The sequence below is a fragment of the Prinia subflava genome, chromosome 9, assembly GCF_021018805.1.
Source record: "Prinia subflava isolate CZ2003 ecotype Zambia chromosome 9, Cam_Psub_1.2, whole genome shotgun sequence".
In the NCBI taxonomy this organism is placed as follows: domain Eukaryota; kingdom Metazoa; phylum Chordata; class Aves; order Passeriformes; family Cisticolidae; genus Prinia; species Prinia subflava.
The window spans coordinates 35242660-35267318 of NC_086255.1; the positions used below are offsets into that span (position 1 = coordinate 35242660).

The 24659-nt window shown below is 43.6% G+C and overlaps 1 long non-coding RNA gene across 1 annotated transcript; it reads right to left on the reverse strand.

Annotated features, from left to right (window-relative positions):
- Nucleotides 1-5907: 5907 nt before the first annotated feature.
- On the reverse strand, nucleotides 5908-20326 carry LOC134555064 (uncharacterized). The gene is made up of 3 exons (XR_010081367.1): nucleotides 20240-20326; nucleotides 6509-6586; nucleotides 5908-6006 (listed from the first exon to the last, which is right to left on the reverse strand). It is a non-coding gene; the product is annotated as an uncharacterized LOC134555064 (long non-coding RNA).
- Nucleotides 20327-24659: the final 4333 nt, after the last annotated feature.

A 24659-nucleotide genomic window follows, 5' to 3' on the forward strand; every position in this document is an offset into this window, starting at 1 on the left:
GTCTTTCCACTCATCAGCAGCCCAGATTGGTTTCCCCCCACGCTGCCAGTTGGCCTTTTTCCACCTTTCCAGCTAACCCCACAGAGCATTGGCCACCATCCATGAATCAGTGTAGAGGTAGAGCTTTGGCCACTTCTCTCTCTCAGCAATGTCCAGGGCCAATTGAACAGCCTTGAGTTCTGCAAGTTGACTCGATCCACCTTCTCCTTCAGTGGCTTGTGCAACCTGTCGTGTGGGGCTCCATACGGCTGCTTTCCACTTCCGGCTCATCCCTACGATGCGACAGGAACTGTCAGTGAAAAGAGCGTAGCATGTTTCTTCTGCTGGCAGCTGATTATACGGCGGAGCTTCTTCGGCACGTGTCACTTGCTCTTGTTCCTCTTCATCAGTGAGACCCAAGTTTTCACTTTCTGGCCAGTTTGTGATTATCTCCAAAATCCCAGGGCGATTTGGGTTTCCGATACGGGCGCGCTGAGAGATGAGGGCAGTCCATTTGCTCCATGTGGCATCGGTGGCATGGTGGGTAGAGGGAACTTTCCTTTGAACATCCACCCCAGCACTGGTAGTCGGGGTGCCAGGAGGAGTTGGGCTTCTGTGCCAATCACCTCTGAAGCAGCTTGGACTCCTTCATAGGCAGCCAAGATTTCTTTCTCTGTTGGGGTGTAGTTGGCTTCAGACCCTCTGTAGCTCCGACTCCAGAATCCCAGTGGTCGACCCCGAGTCTCACCAGGCATCTTCTGCCAAAGGCTCCAGGACAGGCCATGGTTCCCGGCTGCAGAGTAGAGCACGTTCTTCACTTCTGGTCCTGTCCTGACTGGGCCAAGGGCCACTGCATGAGCGATCTCCTGCTTGATCTGGGCAAAGGCTTGTTGCTGTTCAGGGCCCCAGTGGAAATCGTTCTTCTTGCGGGTAACCAGGTAGAGAGGGCTCACAATCTGGCTGTACTCAGGAATGTGCATTCTTCAAAAGCCTATGGAGCCTAGGAAAGCTTGCGTTTCCTTCTTGTTGGTCGGTGGAGACATCGCAGTGCTCTTATTGATTTCCTCAATGGGAATCTGATGCCGCCCATCTTCCTACTTTACTCCCAGGAACTGGATCTCCTTGGCAGGTCCCTTGACTTTGGTCTTTTTGATGGCAAAACCAGCTTCCAGGAGAATCTGGATGATCTTCTTTCTCAAATACTTCCCTTGCTGTGTTCCCCCACACAATGATGTCATCAATGTACTGTAGGTGTTCCGGAGCCTCACCCTTTTCCAGTGCAGCCTGGATCAGTCCATGGCAGATGGTGGGACTGTGCTTCCACCCCTGGGGCAGTCAGTTCCAGGTGTACTGCATGCCCCTCCAGGTGAAAGCAAACTGAGGCCTGCATTCTGCAGCCAGAGGAATGGAGAAAAACGCATTAGCAATGTCGATTGTGGCATACCACTTTGCTGCCTTGGACTCCAGCTCGTACTGGAGTTCCAGCATGTCCGGCACAGCGGCGCTCAGCGGTGGAGTCACTTCATTCAAGCCATGATAGTCTACAGTCAGTCTCTATTCTCTGTCAGACTTGCGCACAGGCCAAATGGGGCTGTTGAAGGGTGAGTGGGTTTTGCCGACCACCCCTTGGCTCTCCAGCTCTCGGATCATCTTGTGGATAGGGATCACAGCATCTCGATTCGTTCGATACTGCCAGCGATGCACCGTCGAGGTGGCAACAGGTACTTGTTGCTCTTCTACCTTCAGGAGTCCTACTGCAGATGGGTTCTCTGACAGTCCAGGCAAGGTGTTCAATTTCTTAATGCCCTCTGCCTCCACAGCAGCTATTCCAAAAGCCCATCTGAACCCTTTAGGGTCTTTGTAATAGCCATTCCTGAGATAGTCCATGCCCAGAATACACGGAGCCTCTGGGCCAGTCACAATCGGATGTTTCTGCCACTCCTTCCCAGTCAGGCTCACCTTGGCTTCCAACAGAGTCAATTCTTGTGATCCCCCTGTCACACCGGCAATGGAAATAGGTTCCGTTCCCACATGTTCTGACGGCATTAGGGTACACTGAGAACCGGTATCAACCAAAGCTTTATATTTCTGTGGCTCTGATGAGCCAGGCCATAGAACCCACACAGTCCAAAAGACTCGGTTTTCCCGTGCCTCTTCCTGGCTAGAGGCAGGGCGCCTCTAACACCGGTTACTACTCTCTTCCTGTGCATACATAGTAGAGGTTCCTTCAAGGGGGTCTGACAGAGCATCCTCATTTCTGTAATACCTGACAGCCTGGTCATGGGAGGCTGAGGCTACCTTCATTCTAGTGGAATCCCCTCGGTTAATGTTTCTTTGAGCTCACGCACCCGTGCTGCTAGAACAGAAGTGGGTTTCCCATCCCACCTTCCCATGTCTTCCCCATGGTCACACAGGAAGGACCACAGGTCAGCTCTTGGGATGTACTCTCTCTCTCTAGCTGAGGGACGTTGGGTTCTGACTCTGGGGCCTGTGACTGGCACCGGTGCCACATGGGAACTGTTCCTCCTCATCTCCTCCCTCACCTCCCTTATCTCCTCTTGAAGTTCTTTAACCACGGCAGAGATCTGAGTCTGCATTGGGCAACTGATCATACTGTCAAAATTTCTAAGCTTGCTGGCTACAGAACCTACAGTCACTCGGCTGGTATCAGCATTAATCATTGACATGAATGTTTTGTATTCAGATGGCCCTTTAGTTGCTAGATTCCACAACATTTGCCCTGTGCACCTGACATTGTCGGAGTCATTGTTATGCTGTCCATCCCTCCCAAAAACTACCTCCAGTATTGCCACTTCTCTCAGCTGTTGGATCCCTTCCTCAACAGTCTTCCAGTGCATGCTAAGGTGGTGCTCCTGCATTCTGTCTCTGTGGACAAACCTCTCCCTTACACTCATTAAAAACCGGTCCCAAAGGTGAAGGGGTCCTTGCTCTTTTACAAATACCTGATTCACACCTGAGTCTTGGGTCAAGGGTCCCATATTCCTTGCCTCACCACCATCCAGTTGCACACCTCTACCCATAAGGTCCCAGACCCTAAGTAACCAGGCTGTATAAGGCTCATGTCCCCGTTGTGCAACATCTTTTTGCAGACTACAGAGATTTTCATATGACAGGGATTCAGTGATGATCTCAACTTCTGGCTCCCCTGTGGGTTGTGAGGGCCTTCTTTTTTTATCCTTATCACTTGGGTGCTCTGATTTCACCTTATATTTCTTTCTTTCCACAGGGGCAACTGCTGCTGGCTGTGACTGCCCCTGTGGTTCAGCTGGAACCTGGACAGTTGTAACGTCTGTGGGTTCCACTGCTGCACCTTCAGACTCTCCCTCTTCAGGGCAGGGGGAGGGTTTGCCACCAGCTGGGGCTAATGAGGCCAATGAGGCCACCACTGGGGAAAGGTGCTCCTTCAGCACCTGGCTTATCTCTTTCACTAGAACTCCAACCCAGTCTGGGTTGTTCATTTCTGAGGTGGGCTTTATGTCAGGGTCAGGTGGTGGGGCAGCATCCTTATTCTGTGGGGCAGTGTCAGGCTCCATGGCAGCATCCCCAGGCTCTAGGGCAGTGTCAGGCTCCATGGCAGCACCCTCAGTCTCTAGGGCAGTATCCTTATTCTCTGGGGTAGGTATCAGGGTGGTTATCCAGGCCAATCTCCCCTTATCTCGGAATATTAAATAGGATAGGCCTGTGAGCAATACTAGCCATTGTATGATATCATTAGCATTCAGAGAAGATTTAAACCCTTCAAAAACTGGAAGAATAGACCCAAACAGCTGAGTAAAGGGTTGGGAAAAAATTTCCCCCAGTGTCATTTCCTCACAATAGGTACCATTGTTAAAGTAACCCCACAAACAAACACTTAGAGTGTGATAGCCATGTATCCATGTGCCTGCCTTCCAGAGGAAGTTAAAAATCCATGAATTCCTCACCTTATTAACCCATAGTGCAAACTGGATAACAGCCACAGTAGCCTTAGTTATAGGGCCCATGTTTAAATAAGGGCCTGCAAATGGAGAAACACAGCCACAACCACATGCCACCCAAACCAAGGTAAGCTAGACCACATGATGCTATTTAGGGAGGTTTCTATACCCAGTGCACAAGGTCACTTAAGAACTGTTATTCCTTTTCCTCTCAATTCCCTCAAGCCCCACGTTGGGCACCAATAACCTGTCTTGGTTTGAAAGACAGATATCTGCTAGGAAGGGGGCAGGACCTCCCTCCAAATTATTCCAATTAAAAAAAAAATATTAAAGGAGCTTTCAGACAGAGGTATGGGGGTAGGAATAACAGTTCTTTACTAGTATATAGGACAAAACGACAAACAAACAACAACTACAGCATCAATAATAAACAGAACCAAGAACCTTGAGGGCTTTCTTTTACAAAAGCCCAGAGCAGTTTGATCTCGGTGCCCCTGTAGGACTCCGAGAGGCTGAGCTGGAAGGGAGGAAAGTCCCAGGCTGGTGGATGAGATGAGGAGCTCTGCTCTGGCAGCTGGAGCGGCAGGGGTGTCCCGGCAGGGCTGGGCAGTGCAGGGCTACAGAGTAGCAGGAAAGCGTCAAAGCTCTGAAGAAGCAGCGGAGGTGGGGGGAGGCTGGAGAAAACGAGCTCAGGATTCCTGGGTACACAGCCGATGACAATAGATTTCCCAGGACGAGGCAGAGGCAGAGGGCAGCCTGACCGTCCTCCTCGGCGCTGAGAGCAAGAGTGAGTTCCCCTCCCCCAGCTCTGTCTTTTTGCCTTTCCCAAAGCTCATCATCTCTCCCCTCTGAGGGACACTCCCAGGGACTCATAAACAATAGGTGTAGCCTTGCGCTGCCATGTCCCTCAAGTACTCCTTTTGTTCTGACTAAGTAGTCATCAAGGCCTCTTGGAAACTTATGGGAAAAAATTCTGTTAGAAGAAAAAAAAAAACAAATCTAACCCCCAACACTGGCCTTAGAAAAAATGTGCCACCTTCCCTTGAGAATGGCTCTTTGACAGTCTAGAAACAAGTTAAACAGTATTGCATAGGAAGTTATGCGGGGAAAAACCCTCATATGATCAAAATACTATTAATAAAATCCCCCTAGAACTGTGTAAGCACATTAGAAAAATGAAATCAGCTGTGATTATTATCATATGTCGAGAATCACAGGGAGGTCTCCCTGAAAGTACAGAAAGGGATGGGGCTCTGAGCCTAGTCTCATGGAAAGTGTCCCTGCTTGTGGCAGGGAGTTGGAATGAGATAGGCTTTGGGGCCCCTTCCAACCCAATCCCATTCTGAGATTCTGTGATCAGAGTATTTTACCTGCAATCTGCTTCTAGATCAAAGAAGCACAAACCCTCCAGCCCTCCAAACAGGGAACTGCCACGGAGCACTGTTCCCTCAGCTTAGAGAGGCTGCCTTGGCACGTGCTGGATCCCAAACAAAGCCCAGCTGCGGCTTTGGTGACACTCTGGGATGTAAATGTTCTTCCCCAAGCCATGCAGAGCCCTGCTCTAACACCTCTGTGTCTGCCATGAGGGTTGAATGGACATGCCACACACCGCAGGAAACAGAAGTGGTGTGGAGCAGGAAGAGCTCACAGGCACAGCCCAACACCCTGGTGTGCCTTGCCTGGGCACAGCCAGCCCAGCTGGGGGCTCATCCGTGGTTCAAATAACACTTGTGGTGGCAGGGTGAAATGGGAAGCTGCATAATTAATCTGGCAGAAAAATAAAATGCCATGCAGTATGTTGGATGTATTTTAGAAAACAAAACTGCTGTTAAACCAAATTGTTGGTCTTATGCCTCTCCTGAGAAAGTGCCCTATTATTCTGCCTTATATGGTTCTCTACATGATAAAACATTATAATTTGGCAAGTTAACATAAAAACATATAAATTACATATTAAAAGTGTACAAACCCAGTATCATACCTCAAAGTGTGATGTCAGTCTTCCAGTAGAAGTTCTAGACATTGGCCCTCCTCACTATGAGGATTGTCTTGACAGAAATCTCCTCTTGATCACATCATCGTTTTGCTACTAAAAGAAGATAATTATCAGTAGCACTAGTGTTAAGAATTGCCAAAGTGGGGCTAGACCCTGATATTTTAAAACCTTTGATGCCTTTGTTAATTGAGCAGGAGCATTACTCGTTCACCACATCTGTTGTGTTCTCCCACCTGCACACGGCTCATGGCTTTCACCGAGTCAAGCGATCCTGCCTCACAATCAAATATTACCTCAATAAACTCAATAACATTTGCACATACTTAAAACTGAGAATATCAGCCAGAAACTGGCTGTCAAAATTACTCTCTCCCTCTGGCAGCAGGGTGTTTTCTGGCAGTTATGAATTTTCAGGTGGCTCCATTCAGTGACACTGGTTATGTTAATTTAACCTTCACTCTCGTTAATTTATTCTCACTTCCTCTTTGCTCTCTTAATTGCAGGTCTTAGATTACCCATATCTGAAAACAAAAAGAAAAACAATAACAAGTCCAAAAAATGAAAGGAGGCATTGGCAATGTTTCTGTGTACTTACCCTTAATTCTCCTTCTTTGGAGAGATGAAACATCCTTCTTCACGAGCTGGCATCCATGTTAATTGTAGTTTTTAAAACCTAATTTCAAGATACCCAGAAATTAGTTATTCTCTCTGTGTATTCCAGACTGAAAGGATCCAAGCCCTGGGCCATTCCAGAGATTAAAGCTGATCTCCCACACTCTGCCAGGCTGGCAACATTTAAAGTCAGCAAGTAAAAGGCCTGGATGCAGCAACACTTCACATTTCAAAGTTTTATCACCTTTTGTAATTCTAATGAGATCCATTTAATTCACATGCAGTTTCCAACCAAAATATTTTAGGAGATTTATTTATTCAGACTGTTACATTTTTTACTTTGGAAATACAGAACTATCAATACTCGATTGCCTAACTCATGTCTACTTTCACTTGACCTATGGATTTGCCCTGATGGGACTTTTGACAGGAATATTTTAGTTTAGCATTGCTTAGTGTCTGCAGGAATTTTACTTCAATTAGCCTGTCTTAGTAACCTCTAAGTTCCAATTTCTTGATAATTTATATTAACTAAGCAAGCCATATTGTTAGAACAATAAATATATAAAAATCAAAAAATACAATTCAAGCATACAAAAAATAAAACCAATTTTATATCATTTAGGTACTTCAGATAGGATTATTTTTAATTATTTTCTATGAACAAAAGTAAAAAAATAGCAAATATCTCCCCTTTTAGAAAGACATGGATGGATTTATAAACACATAACACATATTGCTTAACTTTACGGTCTCAATGAACAGGCTCAGGGAAGAGAAACTGCACATTTACCATCAGCGCCCTGTGGTACAGAACAATATGCAAATACATATTGTTACAGGCTCTCCTTCTGAATGCACACCTTGGGCCTGGAACTCAACAGCTACACAGAGCCTCTGGCACAAACGGGAGAACAGGATGGAAACGGCTTTTCTGTATATTTTATTTTATTCCATATAATAATATGGAATAAAATATTCCATATTAAAATGGTATAAAATATAATATTTTATTCCATAAAATAAATCTATTCCATAGATTTATTTTATTTATTTATTTTACTCCATTTTATTCTCTTGGAAGTTTGGCAGCAGAAATTATTAGCTTTGTTCAGGGTTTGAAACTGGGAGTGGACAGGGCAGAGTCACTTTATGATTCAGCAACTGAATGAGGCAACTGAGCCACAGCAGGAAAACAATGTCCCAGTCAGATTCAGCCTGGATGAGGTGCTCAAGTCTGGGACAAAGAGTGAGAATGACGATACTGATTGTTATGTTCACTCCTGCTCAAAAAAGAAAACTTGGAGCTATTTTGGAGTTTGGATAGCACCTGTTTCAAACAGCCACCACAAACATTTGTTTGGCTCGCTCATGGGGGGACTGTGAGGAAACTTCCACTCCTCTCTTCTTAACAAACAAGTCTCTGTGTGAAAAAAACTCAGCAAGCAACATCTACAGCCCTGGGAACAGCACAGAACAAAGACTGATTCAGATGCTTTACAAAACTTTCAAGAGTTGGCTTTTCTCTTTCTGTTGTAATAAGACAAGGACATTTTTATGAGCCCTGGAATGAGAGAACAAACACAGATGCCACATTCCTCTCTTTGGGCTCCCTGCTGCTTTCTGTTAAGATATGAGCATTTTTTGTGAACTGGTGAAATTAAGGCCTGCTCTAAAGAACACAGGTGGCATTAGGGTACTTGATAATCTCAAGCGGATGGATACACTTCTTACAGTTCACAGGTCAGCTCAGTCCCATGCTATGTACCCACCAAATTCCTAAACAAAACTGCTGCTGCTTCAAAGGCCAAGCATTGCCCTGTAACACCACTACTTGGATTAGAACACAGGCAGAAGGAAGGAAACTCTTTTCAGCAGTTACTACCAGCATGTTCATATGACCACTGCTTAATTAGGTTGTGCCATGGTTCCAGTCTGACACTTCATTAACTGAGAAGGTTACCTGTTTTGTTGGGGTTTTTTTTGTTGGAAAGCTCGAAAAGCCTTCATGTCAGGAAAAAAAAAGAACTTTATCATTCTGCCTGGTTCATTTGTGCTCTCACTCAGCTCTTTGGTAGCTCAATGTCAGCAACCCCTGACACCGTGTGTAGCTGTGTGTAAATTCCTCCTTTACAGTTTTTGTATGCCTGCTAGTTCTGCAACTCAAATAGTCTTTTTGCAAGAGAAATACCGGCTTGTCACTTCCAGGAAAGCTACAGATCTCTTGCCCTGGATTTGTACCTGTATGCACTGACAGATGAGGGCTGGCCCCTGCTGAATGGCCAGTTCAGCAATCCATAAACAGTGACTGTGGTGTGTCCTCACTCTGAGAGTCCTTAATATTTCATCAGGGTTTCAAATTAACATAGAATTCAGACTGCAAGAGCTGCCCAAGGGAAACAAACACCCTCAATTTATGTTTTCAGGGCACTCTAAATCCTTCTGATAACTTTGAAAACCTTGGCCTTTGTAGTTGCTATTTCTTTGTACTTACAAAAACTGAGAGAAGAAATCTTGCTCTGAGTAAAAGTCAGTGCAAGTTTTGCTGTTGATTTCAATAACACCAAGAACTCACTCAAACCCTGGCTGACTTTTACCACAGGTTTGTAACCGTGGGGCAGCATTTCCTACACACACAGCAACCACTCAAGGCAGTTACACCCTGCCAGGGAGCTGTTCTTCAAGTTCTGCCCATCGAGACAGCTGCACTTGTCTGATTGCTTATGCCATGCTCAAATCCATTTTTATCTGCTTTGCAGACAGGGTCTGAATTGACCATTCCACAGGGACAGACACTATTACTTAACCCCAGATTACTGTGTTCTCTGTGGTGCTGTTCTGAAACTCCTTTGCAGGTTACTTCCCCCGTGGAGTCTATGGCACTCATACACAGTGTTCCAGATCCCACTCCAAATTTTGATGCCTCCTTCCCTAAATACCAAAATGCACCCAAATTTGCATACCTTTGCATATGTATCTTCATGCATATACTTTTAAGGGAAATAAAATACAGAAAACGCTGCAAATCTTGATTTTCCTGCTTCTTAAAAATACCAACAATTGCAAATACTCTTACTGTACCTTAGAATTGGTCAATTTACTTAGTATTTGTTAATAAAAAATACTAACAAGAGACAGGCATGGGTTTGAATCTACATTTGAAAAGGTAACAGGCCAAGAGCTTCTCAAATGATAAGAAATTACTGAACCATTTTAAACAAAATAAACCCTCCCTTGAGACAGTCCAGCCAAAACTTTCCTTTAAAATGTCTGGGAGTGCTCAGTACCCAGCAATTTCCAGCCAATTTGCCAGGAGGAATTAGCAGCTGTGCTTTCACTGTGCATCTCAAATGCATAAAATCCATCCATAATTGGGCATTAAGACAAGGAAAAACATTAAAAATTGCAGAAGGCAAAAAATCCCTTTAGAGGAAAGAAGTTCTACTATTTTAAGTAGTACTGAGAAAATCATAACTTTTAACAAACTAAATCTGATGCACTGGAAAAAATAATCAAAAGAAGCAATATATAGAAAATGTTTAGTACAGTTATCTTTCTGTCTTCCTGTGCTAAGAACGAGCACGAGGAGAGAGGACTGTGGGACATGAGGCATCAAGCACCTGCAGATAAAGACCCACTGCACCAGACCTTTGGTCCATTTATCAGGAGCACCTTGCACCGCCTGTAAACAACAAAGGCCAACATTTCTTGTGGCAAAAGCAACACAGCCAAAGAGGTATGAACAGCAAAGCTCATGGGTCCAAGATAAATGCAGCTTTAGGCTTGGCACGGAGTGAATCACTGTCAGAAATATCCCATCCTGAACAAAATGCCTAGTTAAGAGTTCAAACAGGTAAAACAGTCCTTGCTGTACTTCCACCATTAGATGAGATAGTTTCATCCTGTTTCCTCTTTTGAAAAGTGCCCATCCTCCACCCTTCTCTTGGCATTAATGAAAAACTTCTGATCTGCCACGTTAAGCCCATTTCCAGTGGTGCTGTCTTTAACCCCGTGCGTGCAGCTCAGCATACCTACCTGCCCATGCTGCTTTACTGCTTTCCTGTGGTTTTATAGGGCCTCACTGACACTTAAGAATGTCAGCTGCAATTTAAAATGCATGAAGATGTCATTCTTCATCAGAAACCTGTTTAGCCTTTACATTAAAGAAGAGGCTAAGCAAACTAAAAATATGTTTTCCATCCCGTACCTTGGGACAATTCCAGTTCACTGCTTTAACCTTTCTGAACTGCCTAGTGTATTCTTAAATGCATTTTATAGCAAAAAGAAAATTTCACAGACACTAGTGCACTTAAATATTTATTCAGGTCACACATCATGCTGCCATTCATTGAGCAGCAAGTAGCAATGAAAAACGCTGTTTATGTTATTCATTAGATGCAGGAAGGGGAGTGGAGCTCAGGAAATCTCACCCAGTGGTAATCTCTGCTTCAGGGAGTTATCAAGCTACTCGCAGCTGAGCAGGTTTTTCTGCTAACATGTGGTTGTATATCACACCTTCAAGTACCAAATGTCAGTCCTGAGGGCACACCAACACTCCAAATGAGGGCCCTAGTTTCCATAAGCAGTATTTCAAGCTTCCTCAAGTTCATAACTTAACTGGTTTATGCTACTTCTTAATCTTGGGGCTAAGCGGAAACTTGGGAGGGTTAATATAACTCACAACTTTGTTATGCAGGTGTTAGCCAAAAGCACTGCTTTTGGCCTGTGTACTCTGGGTCCACACAGCATGTATAGATCTTATTCTTAACCTTCAAGAATGGAAATTAGGAGGGAGGTACCTCTCTTAGAAGAATTACTAGAAATAATGTGTAGAAAACAGAAAATACCTCTAAGGAAGCACTGGGAAACACAATCAACCTGCAGTTTAATGAAGAGGGTCCCTTGAAAGTTCAGTGAACCTCAAAGCTCTAAGAAAGTTTTCCATTGCAGCAGTGAGATTACCCACCTTTCCCCTGGTCACCTTTAGCACTATGATACTGTGTTCACACAGCAACTTAGAGAAAGAGCAGGAGGAGGTGTGAACACAGATGTGAGGCAAATGTGCTACAGCAGTCATCTCCAGACAAGTCTGGTTCATGCTTTAGTGCTACAACTTTTAAGACAGAAACCTAGAATTATAGGAAGTATTTCTTGATCAATTACAAAAGACACATCCATTTGCTCTGAAAGACATTTGATTAACAGAACATTCCTCAGCATTCCAAAGGTTAAAACAACAAATTGAAGAGGCACAAGGTAATTGCTCTGGTGGAACAAGGGCTAGGGTTTTTTTTAATCTTTAAAGAGAGAAAAGAATTTCAAATCTCCATCATGTTTTTCTGCATTAGACTCCAGCTTCTCCCTTGCAATGCTGATAGATAATAAGATACAGTATTTAATGCTTCCAGAAGGATGAGAAGGCAAGTAAATTGTAATGGATCATTTGCCTTTTTGAAGCATCATCTGACAGAGACACAGTGAGGCATCTGCAGGATCAGGTTGACTTTCACCAAAGTCCCACCATGTGGAAGTGTCTCTTGCTCTGGACCAGCATGGTGTTTGTCACTATCAGAGAACAAGTCCAACTCCTTGCATTTATTTTTAAAAATGTTTCCAGTCAAAGGCTCTCACACTGTGAATGGCTGAGCTCTCCACTAGCAAAGCAGAATTACAAGAAGGAATTAGCAAGAAAGAGTTACATTCCTGATATTATATTGCTCTCCAAACAAACAAACAAAACCAAAGCCACTGCTGGCCAATGCCAGTGTTCCACCTGTGACTACATTTTCATTTTTGCTCTTTCTGCTCTTTGGAATGTCATTCTCCAAATGATGCCACTGGACCAGGGAAATCTCAACAGTAAGGTACAAATCCACAACAGCAAAAGGATTTGAATCTAATCTAATGTTACATATAGGTAAGACCTTATAAAAGAAAGGCCTTGTAAAATCAGGCCTCATTGCTTTGGCTAAGCTGGCAGCTAGCCCGATAAGTTCCTGTGAGAAAAGAACTATCGGAATGAGAATCAGTTTGCATAACAATCTATTCTTGTGAAAAGATAGCTTGCACCTGCAGGGAGGAAAATTCTAGTGTGAAACATTTACTTCCCAGGGGACAAAAAAAGTAAACATATCTGGAAAGAGAAAAGTTTGATAGACATGTCCACTGGCCCTTACCAACCAATGAACTGAGTTTCAATGATTTGCTGACCAATTAGTCTCAAACACAGTGCATTCAGGTAATCGTATAAATACGGGCTATGTGAATAAAGATTTGGCTATTCTGCATGGAGAAACAAGTGTCTTGTCCATCTCTATCATGACAATCCAACAGCTCCATAAACCATTTTCAAAGTTTTGGGCAGAGCTTTGCTAGATTGTTTTGTTTGCTTTTCTTAGACTAGTCTAAGAAGTGACAAATTAATTATTTGCATAACTGTTCCCGTAGAGCAGCCACGGTATTTTAGTTAACCTGACAAAAGGCACCATCTGGCCCAGAGGAATGATTTGTTTCATCACAAGTGTTATGAGAACAGTTGAGAGAAAATCCTAATTAATACACAAGGCAAGTCCAATTTTGAAATCACTTCTCTAGAATTTATCAGATATGAGTTTAAATTAAGAATAGCACACTTGGAGCAGGCACTTGAATACCAATAACCTATAATGTTTTTCCAGTTCAGAGGTACGACACAGCAGTGCCATATTCATTGAAATTAAGGAACAAGTTATACTAAAATGTTCAGACACAGTTATTTCCTGTGGGATTTTAATGTAATGTAATAGGAGATGCTATAAAAGGAAATGTTGTCTTAATGCCTTAGCTGTTATGTCACCTATGCTTCAAATGAGTACATTTTTTAGGTCTCACAACATCAGGCAAAAAATAAAGCCCAGAAAGAGAATGGTGCCAGAGCATGCCTGGCCAGGAGGCCATGAGCAGCATGCTTTCCTTGCTCAGCACCTCCCAAGTATTTCCACATAGCTGTCATACCCTAGCATGTGAGTATCCTAAACCCAATATCCTTTGCACTTCAGGGTAGCTCAGGAAGACCTGATCCATGGTGAGAGACTGCACAGCCTTGGAAGGTTGTGAGGTTGGTATGTTTATTCAGCGCTGGGCGCATGGGGGAATGGCTCCTCCTAAGGCACGGTGCCTTTCACAGTTCACATCTCTCCATTCACCTTCTAAAGCATTACCTGTGCCTTGGATTCCACAGTACACCTGTACCATGTTCATTACCTCGCCCTGCCCAGCCTCGCATCGCATCAAAATGAGCTGAAACGTCTGGGGCTGCGCAGCCCTCTCTGGTGGTCATGGGCAGGGGTCTTCTGAAGTGAGAAGTCTTCTGTCCCTCCAGGTGTTTGCTGTTCGACCCCTGCTTCTGGGCAGACGCAGTAATTCCCAGGTCAGTTTGTCCTGGCTGGAACCAGGAGCCTGGCTCTTGCTGGCTTCTCAAACCACAGGTTCTGCTTTATCGAGTTTTCACAACGCCCAAGTCCTGTTTGGCTGAGTTTCACCAACATCTATCTTACCCTTGTGATTTTTGCTTAGCAACCAAGCTTAGCAACTGAATTCCTATGTGTTCTGGTACAAGTTGTTTCTCTGCTTCTACAAAATCCTTCAATAATCTGCTTCAGAACTCTGAATTTTCATATACATAATGTCCCTCGTATCAGACCCTGGTCCCACCTTGGGTCAGATATGGCTTGACCAGGTTGCTCAGATCACACTGAGCTCTTAGTGCTTTCCACAGTAAAATCAGTATTGCAAACACACAAGTAGCCAGCTAGTTGGCACTTGTAACCTTTTGAATCCTTATTTTATTCTGAACAATGAGAAACCAGGCAGTCCTAAAGGAACAGGAGGATGAGAGGATTTCAGTTCCACAGCATACCAGCGAGTGAATAGTTTGGGTAGAGTTACTGAACATTGTTCTTGCCTTGTCTCAAGCTGCAACCAGCAGAACTATTGCTCAGTTTTCATTGTTGCTCTCAATCACTTGAAAGTGTGCACAACATGGAGACTTCAAAAAAAATGGACCTCCAGCACTTCACTTTCCCCTGCCAGTGGTTTTATTAAGCTAGTTGTAGATCTTATATGTTAGCTAGCACTGCATGCTAATAGATTTTCCCCTAAAATGATATCTCCCATTCCTTTCAGGATTCTTTAAAATTATTTTCAAATTGGCATCAATATTCCTTCCTGCTGCACAGTTCTGCTATTTCAAGTGAGATTTAAATTTTGTTCCTGGGATCAGTCTTCAGAAGGCAACACCTCTTAGAAGGTGTCACTATCAAATGTGAACTTAGTTTTGTTTCATATCACAGGCTTTTAAGATGTAGATACTGACCCTATAGTTCAGACTGAACCTTTTTGTCTCTAAGAAATTAGGACTTTCTAGTGGATATTTTTCACGTCTCTGCCTCATTCTTTCTTAATTTGTCTTGGTTCCACAGGGGCTTGGCCATTCCAGAAACAAGAGAGGTTTGGTTACAATATGAGACATTTCAACTACGTTCACTGTGTTCGACTCTGTTCACTATAGATAAAGCAAAAGAGGATGGCAAAACGCAGGCTCAGCGCTCAGAGGAAACTGTCCTGAGTTGGCTGAAGGATCATTTCAAGTTGTTTCTAATTTTACCTTCCCTTGCCTTCCACCAATGTAGCCTTAGCTCGTCTAATGATGAGGGAATGGTTGTCAGGAACGGCCCAGGTGACAGCCTGCTTTGAACACCTGCTTTTGGCAAGTCTCAGACATGCACTGAAGTCAGGGGCTTCAGTTTGGCAGGGCTTTCAAAACTTTGTGTGACAGCACACCCATTGTTTAAGTAGCAAGATTCTGGCTCTGCATGGAGGAATGGTATCACCTCTTAATTACTGATCCAAAACTGAATGAGCACATCAGAAATAGAGTACAATCCCCCAAAGATCCTGTTGCCAGATTCTGATCTATTTGAAACCACTGAATTTATCTGTAATTCCCAGACAGGTTGTTACATCCCTATGGGGTTATTTCATAGTTTATGCCTACACAGGAAAACAACCAAAAGCTGCTCTGAAACACCATCAAAATTCAGTCTGAAGTGGTTTCTTCTCTGTTTCAGATAATTCTGTATTTTAGAATTTGTCAAGGTTGTGCATCGGAAAGGACAGTACATCTGCAGAGGAGGAGGACAGGTCACTTAATTCAGTCTAATTTGAAACAAGTGATGTCAACTTGCATCATAAACAAATAAAAATAGAAAGATGAAGAGCTTAATCTGAAATTTCAAGTAAGAATCCTGCAAATAATGAAACACTCAATATCATAAAGAATTTTCTTTTTCATCTCTATAGATTACCATTTTTCAAAATTTATGACTTTTAAAGAAAGAAATAAACAGTCTTTTGTCAACAATATAACTACATGTTCTTAGCTAGTAAGATGAATAAGGCTGTAGTGATACCCAGGCAGCAGTATAGTCTCCCATGAACTTCAGACACCTCCCTGGCCCCACAAGGCACAGCACCTGCATTTTTCCATGAAGGGATGGGGCTCCAAGCATGCTCCCCTTGGCTGAGTGCAGAGAGTGTCTCATTAAACCTCAGCAACAGTCTCATGCAAGTTCTCAGCAGGACCAGAGCCAGACACACCAGCACATGGACCATCCTCCCCTCCCCAGCTCTTCTGTGACAAGCATTCAACTGTAACTAATCCTCAGATGAGGCAGAGTTTACCAGGTTGCAATTTTTTAAGTTGCCTCTAACAATGTCCACATCATCTGTCTCAATATCTAATTATGTTCCTTGGCACACACGTAGTCTGGTTGGTGTTTTCAGCAGCTGCACTGCAAATCCCTCTCAGGATTACAGACCACTCAAAAACAAACAAAACCTAACATTGTGAAACATTCCCAGTTAAAAAAAAATATTAACAAAAAATCTATTTTAGTTTAAAGGTAACTTGTAAAGATGAAAAATATGCTTGTGGGCTTTTGTGTCCTCCTTCCTATAAAACAAAGATTTAGATGCCTTTCCTTTTTCCCCACCTTCATTCAGTTTTAGGTTAACTGGTTTTGCTGATAGCATGGGGAAGGACAGTGGTTCTGGCACTGCCAGGGAAATAACCTGATTTTTGAACAATTGAGTAGTGAAGACATTGGAGACAGTCTGCCTGACATTCTTCAGTTTCAGTAAACCTCTATCATGGCCTGCCTTAGGAGAGAGGGGAAATCGTGGTTGTTCACTCAGTTCTGCAATTCTTCCCATAAGAGTGCTGCAGAGCTGACTGCAGGCAGAACAAAGCCAGCAGCCCCTGGGCTGAAATGGCCACAGAACCTCCTGTGCTGCCCCAACAGCAGAGCCCAAGGTACCCTGAGAGCTGCCAGGTGACAACTGTGCTCATCCCTCCCCCTGCCAGCCTGCTGTGACACCAACCACTGCAGAGCAGCATCTGGAAAATACCGTGTAGGGTGTGCCTAGGGAGACTGAGGGGACTCACCTCCCACCACGATGGCTTCCCTGTGTAGGCACATAAAACCTTTTTTGTCTAAGACCAGAGGGAAACAAGAATCGTGTTCATAAAAAGCACAAGGAGATAGAGGCTTAAGCCTCATTTTCCCTGGAAAAATGGGAGAAAAATGGCTTTCTTCCATAGCACCCTCAACAGAGACATTCATGCCCTGAGTGATTTGTCAATTAGATTCAATGAGACCCGCAGAACTGCACTGCCCCAGGCACATAAACACTGTTCTGTAATAAGCCACATCGTGATGGAATGTACACATATAGATCCCACCTCCTGTTTCTATAGGAGACAAAATTCCTGTCAGTTGATTTTTTCTGGTTTACCTACAGGAAAGATGAAGTGAAACCAGTCTCCCTCCCTGCTTCTCCTCTAAGGAGAAGGTGGCTGCCTCGGAGCACAACATTATCTCACTGGAATATCTGGTAGCTGATGCTATTAGCCTTTATAAAGTAACAAAATTGATTTTTCTGTGATCTAAAAGATGGGGATGGCTGCAATTCTCTGAAATTTTCACCTGGCATTCCTCTCTGATACTCCATCTCTGCTGGGTTTAGTATCAGTGTAGGGTTTCTTCCTTTGAAAGAAATACAGGTTATTAAAATGATGTAAGAGAGGCAAATTAATAAAATAAAAACGCTGAGTCACTAAAATGAGACGTGTGCTAATAGTCCTCAAGGTCCTGGGCCATGGTTGCCACATGCAAAGGGGAACACTGAAGTGAAAGGAAGTGCAATGACAGAAAATAAAGACATAACCTTTAGCTTCAATTTATGCTTTGAGAAAGGAAACCACAGAAATGCTGCACTTTAGAGAGCAAACATGCTACAACCCTCCTACTGACCTCTGCATGGAGCTGCTGAGAAATTCCATGCTTGAAAAGGATGTAATTACCAATAGAGATTAAGAATCATACAATAATTAGTACTTAAGAAAAGCGCTTGTTCTTGAGAGCTTTCAGTTAACAATGAGAAAAAGATCAGAGCAAAAATGATTCAAATCAGCAATGTGATACGTTGGAACAGAAATGGGATCTGCTTTTACCTGTGGAAAGTCAGGCATGTCCTAGGTTCTAACTGTAATTCCAGTATTGGAAAAGATAAGAGCAAAAGACAGAGGGCACAACTCAAGAATATTCCAGGCCAAGAAATAAATAAGTATTGACTGATATGCAAAATTCTGAGGAGAAAATATCTGTATAACATTTAGAAACATAATATAATGAGCTGTTAATTCTAACAAAACTTCTTTGCCACTGCAAGGTTTCCCCAAAGAGACCATATCACATTCCTAAGATCCTGCATCCAGGTGATCTAAGCTTCCTACCTCTGAACCCCCATACCCAAATCCTCACTCACTGACTTGGCTCTTGTGCTAGCAGGCACTGCTACAACTGTGGCTCACCAAAGTTAACACTCACCAATATCAGTCTCAAACAGAGGTCTCCATCTCTGTTTTTCATAAATCTAATCTCTTTCCCCTGGTCCCTATACTGACTTCTAATAGTTTTTCACAGACTCCTATCTGCAATTTATCTGTGTCTCTACTCTGTGCACTTTACTGTGCTGACTCCCAAGCCTTTCTGAGACTTCTCTTTTATTGCTTTATACCATATGCTATTGCTCCATGAAAGACTGAGAAGATCTTCTGAACAACTAATAAAGGCACAAGGCTGTTCATCTCCACACAGCCACTCTCTCAAGATGCCTTTTCCTATAAAACTGTAAGGCAAAAATCAGAGAACTGCAGGAAGGGAATCCATCATTAGCACTGCTAGGGGTATGAATCCACCCTATTTCATTTTACAAGCTATTGTGAAAACACAAGACTATCAAGACCACTGGATTTTGGTGCTTTTCTCCACAGATTTTTTATTAGTCCTCTCTGCAGTTAATGCACCCTGCAGGTCAAGACCCATGTGCTTGCCCAAGCATTGCCTGGCACCTTCAAAATCCACAGACCAAGGACAGTTTGGAGCACTTCATGACTGAAGTGATTTCTGGAGTGAATGTTTCACAAACTGTGCTGAAACTTTTTAATAAAACAGCCAGAGCATTCACATAATTAAGCCTAATGTCACTTCCAGGAGGTTTCCAAGTCAGAGAGATGCGTTTTATAGCAGGCACTCCCGCAGTGTTCCCAACCTCATTCTCCCTTATTCAGGATGTATGTTCATACCTGTCCAGAAACTCATTGCTTGCTTTTAACCTAAATGCATTTTTCTTCTTCACCATTTTCCAAGTCTGTAAATCTATTCACTACCTTATACAATTTATTGCCTTCCTTGAATACTGCATTGTTTAGCAGCTTTTCAGTACTATTTCTTATTTCAGACCTCTTTTTAACACTTCACCTCCTTCTCAGAGCTTCAGAGTCACTGCAGCCAAAAGACAGAAACTTCCTCTTCATCCAGGATGCATTGGCCCACACTTCAGTCATCTGTTTCAGAGATGACACTCCCTCCTGACCAACCATCTCCTTCCATGGCTGAAAACAGGCTCCACGGTTCCCATCCCAAGGGATTCATGCTTTCTCCTAGCTTTTACTTCCATCTTCAAAGAAAAAGGAGACAAGCCCTTCCCCTTGGCAGTGGTTTACCCAGCAGGCAGCTGAACAGCACATGGCTGCTCACTCACTCCCCAGCATGACAGGATGGGAGAGAACTGGGGAAAAAGCAAGCGCTCACCACCAGCCCCTGAGCAGCAGCTCCTGCTGGCTTTCCCCAGGTTTGCTGGCAGTATCATCCACCCTCAGCTGTAAAGTACCTCAGAAAACAGCGAGTCTGTTTGGCTGGCTCTAAGGAAACTCTGTGTGTTCCAGAAGATGAACTGCACTTGGCTTCAAAGGCTAGCACATGTGACTCTCCTCCTCTTTGACAGCACAGGCTGTTCTGCACATCACACTGCTCATCAGTGCCAGTCAGCAGTAATTTCCCTTGCATTTAGTTTTACACTGATTCACGTAACAGAATCAGACACATTGGCAAGATTTGTGCATAGATGGCTGAAGAAAACCTACATACCCCACTTTCTATTCAGTTTGTTGCTTATATAATACTACTCCATTTTTCTTGAGATGTGGGGACAAGGACACAGAAAAGAGAGACAAAGGAACCTCCTGACCACATTCACATCACTTACTATGCATAAAATAGAATAAATAAATTTAAAAATGTTACGTGGGTCATCAAAGGGCAAAATTTGTTACCTGTGTGACATAAACAGTATTGTCCTTTCTCCTGCCCTTATTTCCTAAGTTGCTCCCAGCGTGGCCATTGCCTGCGAGCAGCACCAGGGCGGTGCCTGCCCTGCCTCAGCCCCCCCTGCTGTGGGGCACACGCAGAGCAGGCCCAGCACAAAGAGAGGGCTGCCTGGCATGCACACAGTGCCTAAAGATATATTTCCATTTCCACTACATTCTCTGTTTCTTTCAATCAGCTTAGTATTTATGGGGTGGCTGGAAAAGAATCCCATACATTATTTATAAACATTGATTTTAAGCAAGTCATTCAATTCATAACCATGAATTACCTAAGAAAATAAGTGTTTATCTAATTTTTTCTCTCCAAAGAAAATTAAGTGTTAAATTATTGATGGGATTTTACTGTTGAATTCAGCAAACAGGTCCTTAAAAGTAAGAAAGGGGGACAGAAATAAACTACCCATTGTACAGTTAAGCAATGTCAATAATAATTACTGTATTTCTTAATGTAAGGAACCATTGGTGCTGATTGAGAAAGAAAGCTGCATCTAATAAAAGCCAAATAGTCCCTCATTCCAGTATTTTCTGTATGTACATCTGAAAAAGGCTGATTTTCACCAGAGGCCTTTATCTTCTGTCTAGAGCAGTTTTACTGTGCAGACCACTCATTATGGCAATTTTCCCTGAAAAATGCAGATCGATCCCTCAGTGGCGTTCACATACCAATATTGATGTTTGACTGACTGCCCCTGTGATTCCTTCTGGCACCAGGAAATGGTTACCCCCCTCCTGAAGGGCAGAGGGAAAGGGGATTCATGAAAATGAAATTACTTTGAGGTTTATAAAATCTCAATCTAACTTGAATGGAAAGTGGCCAATGAAATACTCAAAGAGCAAAACAGAATAAAACAGCACAGGCCCAGATCTTTGCTCTGATCATGCAACCCCGTGGTGAGATGATTTTGCACAGCATCTACCACATAAGCTAATGACCAGATAAAGAGCATCCAGGGATGCAACTCTGCCAAAGTACTGGCTTTTGCAATCTTTTAGATAATAATTTTTTTTTTCCTTCAATCTTGATCTCTTACAAATTCACACAGCCCCAGTTTCAATTCCTTGGATTTTTGGTAACCCCCAATTTTTGGTTATCCTTAACCTCTAAACATTGTTGTCTTTTTGTTGTATACAGCCAAGAGTATAAACAGCTGTTCTGCTAACACATTCTTCTGATGAATCTGTTGCTTTAGCAGTCCTTAAAATGTCAGCTTTTTCATAACTGCAATATTTTTGACTCCATTAAAAAAACTTACAGCTAACTATTAATTTTTTTATGGCTTATCAGTTACAATCCGTTTATATCGAGGAAAAGTGTAACAGTTTATAAAAGTCGTGTGTTGCATGGTATGTGACGGATGAGATGCTGTAACCTATTAGGCAAAAAATATTTCCCTTAGTCTGCTCTTCCGAAATTATTCTTACAGCTGAGAAAGTGTCACAGTCAGGCCAAAGCCTGACTGCCTACAACTGCATTGCTGCTTGTGTTTATTGCTCTGGCTAAGGAAGCCAGCAGCAAGGAGACAGAGCCTGCCACAAACAGGACAGCTGGTAGTCTTAACATCCCTGTCTCAGGGTTGCTATTCCCTGAGATTCTCCTTGGGGTTTCTGTTCCCTGAGGTCTGTAGGGTTTTCGAGCTTTTCTTGCCCAAAAGGTCCCACGCCAGAGCCAGAGAAGACAAGCTGAGTCCGCCAGTCCATGTTTCCAAGGTTGTTTATTCTTCATCATCTCTCAGTTCTTTCTCAGCTCTGCAGGGCGTCCCCAGCAGAGCAGGACACGTGGCAGGATTGGGCAGATCAGAGGGTCCCAGGCTTTCTGTATGGTCCCCTGACCCAACCACTGTCCACAATGAACTTTTTATTTACAAAATCTTACCAATTCTTACTACCTAGGTTAATATGTCATTTCTACTCTAAACCAATCCTTGTGATCCAACTCAGCAGAAAATGGGGGATGAGAACAAGAGCAAGGAGGACAGGACCTCTCCCCAATTCCTCTGTCTTGCCTCTTCAAGCCCATACACTAAAAATCTGAGATTCTACATTCATGTTCTATGGTAAACTAACTACTACTTATTTCAAACTCTCTTGGCTTGTGATTCTTCATACAATGTAGGCATTCACTCCCATGGACAGGGATCAGAGGCAGTGTCCTCCTGGGCTCTGTGTGAGGCTGGCTGACCCCCTTGTGCAGATCCCAGACCCCCTGTCCGGTCTCTAAATCCTCCAGGGTGGCCAGAGGGATGTCTTGGACTCTGACACCCCTGCTGACTTCCTAAGCCAAGGCAGCCAGGAAAACACACAGGGATCAAGGATCCTTGCAAGCCCCCAGGGTGAGCCCTGTGCAGCATCACACCCTGTGCCATCCTGCACCTCACAGCGCTGTACATCACTTGTTCACCAACACCACTGGAGCCAAAAGGAGTTCTCAGCTGTAGCCTTATCTGCTGTGCTTTTTAGCCTAGCCCTCTCTCACGTGCCTGCAAATCTGCTTTTCAAGAGCCAAATTCTGCAGCCCAACTTACACATGTAGTGTGGGAAGCATCATCACTGCAGCTCCCTCCTCAGGTCTGCTCGTGTCTGCTGTGCTTCCCTGCCTGCCCTTTTCCATGCCATGCCTGCCATGCAGCTCCAAGCCTCCTGAGCACACAGCACCCTCTCCACCAGCAGCCACCCCTCACAAACATCCCTAACATCGGCCTGCTTCCCCCCACAGCCCTGCTGTGACCCTCTGCTTGCCCTCAGGCTCTGTGCCTTCCCTGCAACGCTTGCCAGCACTGCACCCTTGCTGTCACTGAGACAGCAGAAGGCAAAGCCAGTGCCTGCTTTCTGAGCAGTTCACTTCCCATCTCCTGCCCTTATCTCCTCCCTCCTCTCCTCCCTCCTCTCTCATCTTCTGCCGTATCAAGGAGGCCACAGCTTTAAGTCCTGTGAAAAAAAAATTATCTCTATGAACTAAATGCTTTAAGAGTCAGTGTATTTAATTTTTTACAGCTGCCCCACAAGAATAAATACAGGCCCCAGAGGGACTGAAGTGCACCAGTGGGAAAGGTGTGTGTGTCACCCGCCACAGGGCTACTTGGAGCTGGCAGGACCGCTTTGCACAGGTAATTGTTCTGGAAAGGAGGGTTACATGCTGGTTTTGGAATGGCAGGTATGCAAGGGGGAAACGACAGTTAAATCCCAAAGGCAGACTGCAATGCAGAAAAAAACCTGGGCATTGCTTTGAAGCTTTTAATCCAGTCCTCTGGAGTTTTTAATTTGAATTAAGGGTGCTTCTAGAAGGACACAACCTAGGTCTGATTCCTTAGCTCAGGGAACACCAAGAACAGAAGATGTTCATGTATCTTAGGGACTCATGAGTGCTCCAGGATATAATCTAAAAAGCAAAATATCAAGAATTCTACCAAACTATTCAAGGTGGTAAAAATCCTCTTTGTGTTGGCTGGAGCCTGCTCTGACTTCTTCTCTGGTCCATTTCATGGTTTTGGCTCATCTGTGTCTTTGCAGCTCCGTAATTAGAAAAGGCTGACTTTCAACTGGCAAAAGATTCACACAGAAATCTTTCTTCTTGCTTCAAATTTTCTTTTGAAGCAAGCCCAAGACAATCCTAGGGCCCTTGGGTAAAGAAGCCTGTCCTTGCTGTCTCTGTCAATGAAACACAAACTCCAGAGCACAGGTGCCTCCATACGTTTGCATCAATAATGTTTTGAAATGATTTTTCTTTCTGTGAATGTCTTTTTACCTGCCACACTTTGACATACCTTCTGAAAGCTATTGCATTGCAAATACCCCAATGCATTCTTAACTAAATGAGAACAAAGATAGTAAAGTAATTCTGTTTGCTTTGTTTCCCATCCAGTTTCATCAATCATTATTACATATTACCTGTAACTCTGTTGCTTTCATAAAAGCCTTTTATTCATGACTTTGGGGATATATTTTGAGAAGTTACTAAATTCAGAAACTGTCTGCCCATGTAATTTTTTAACTTACCAAAAATTCTCTTTTGTTCACACAGAGAGGGAAAAATAGAAAAAAACCTCAATAGGTGTGGTATAACTCAACTCAAGCTATAATACCTGCAGATTTCAATATCCTACTCAGTCTTCTTTTTTTTTTATTATTTTCTTTTCCCTTTCAGTCTCTAGCAGAGGCAGGCCAGCAGCCCTTTCAGCATCTCAAAGTGCCTGTATGCCTCACAGAGCAACTGGGGAAGGATGCTGGTTTAAAAAGCACAGGATAACCCCAGGAACAGGTAATGTGCTCTTTACAATCCCTCCTCTCTTCTGCATCTAGGTACAACCATCTTGATTAGAGGCATGAAATCCATTTTAATATGACTATGAACTAGTTTTCTGTAATTTTA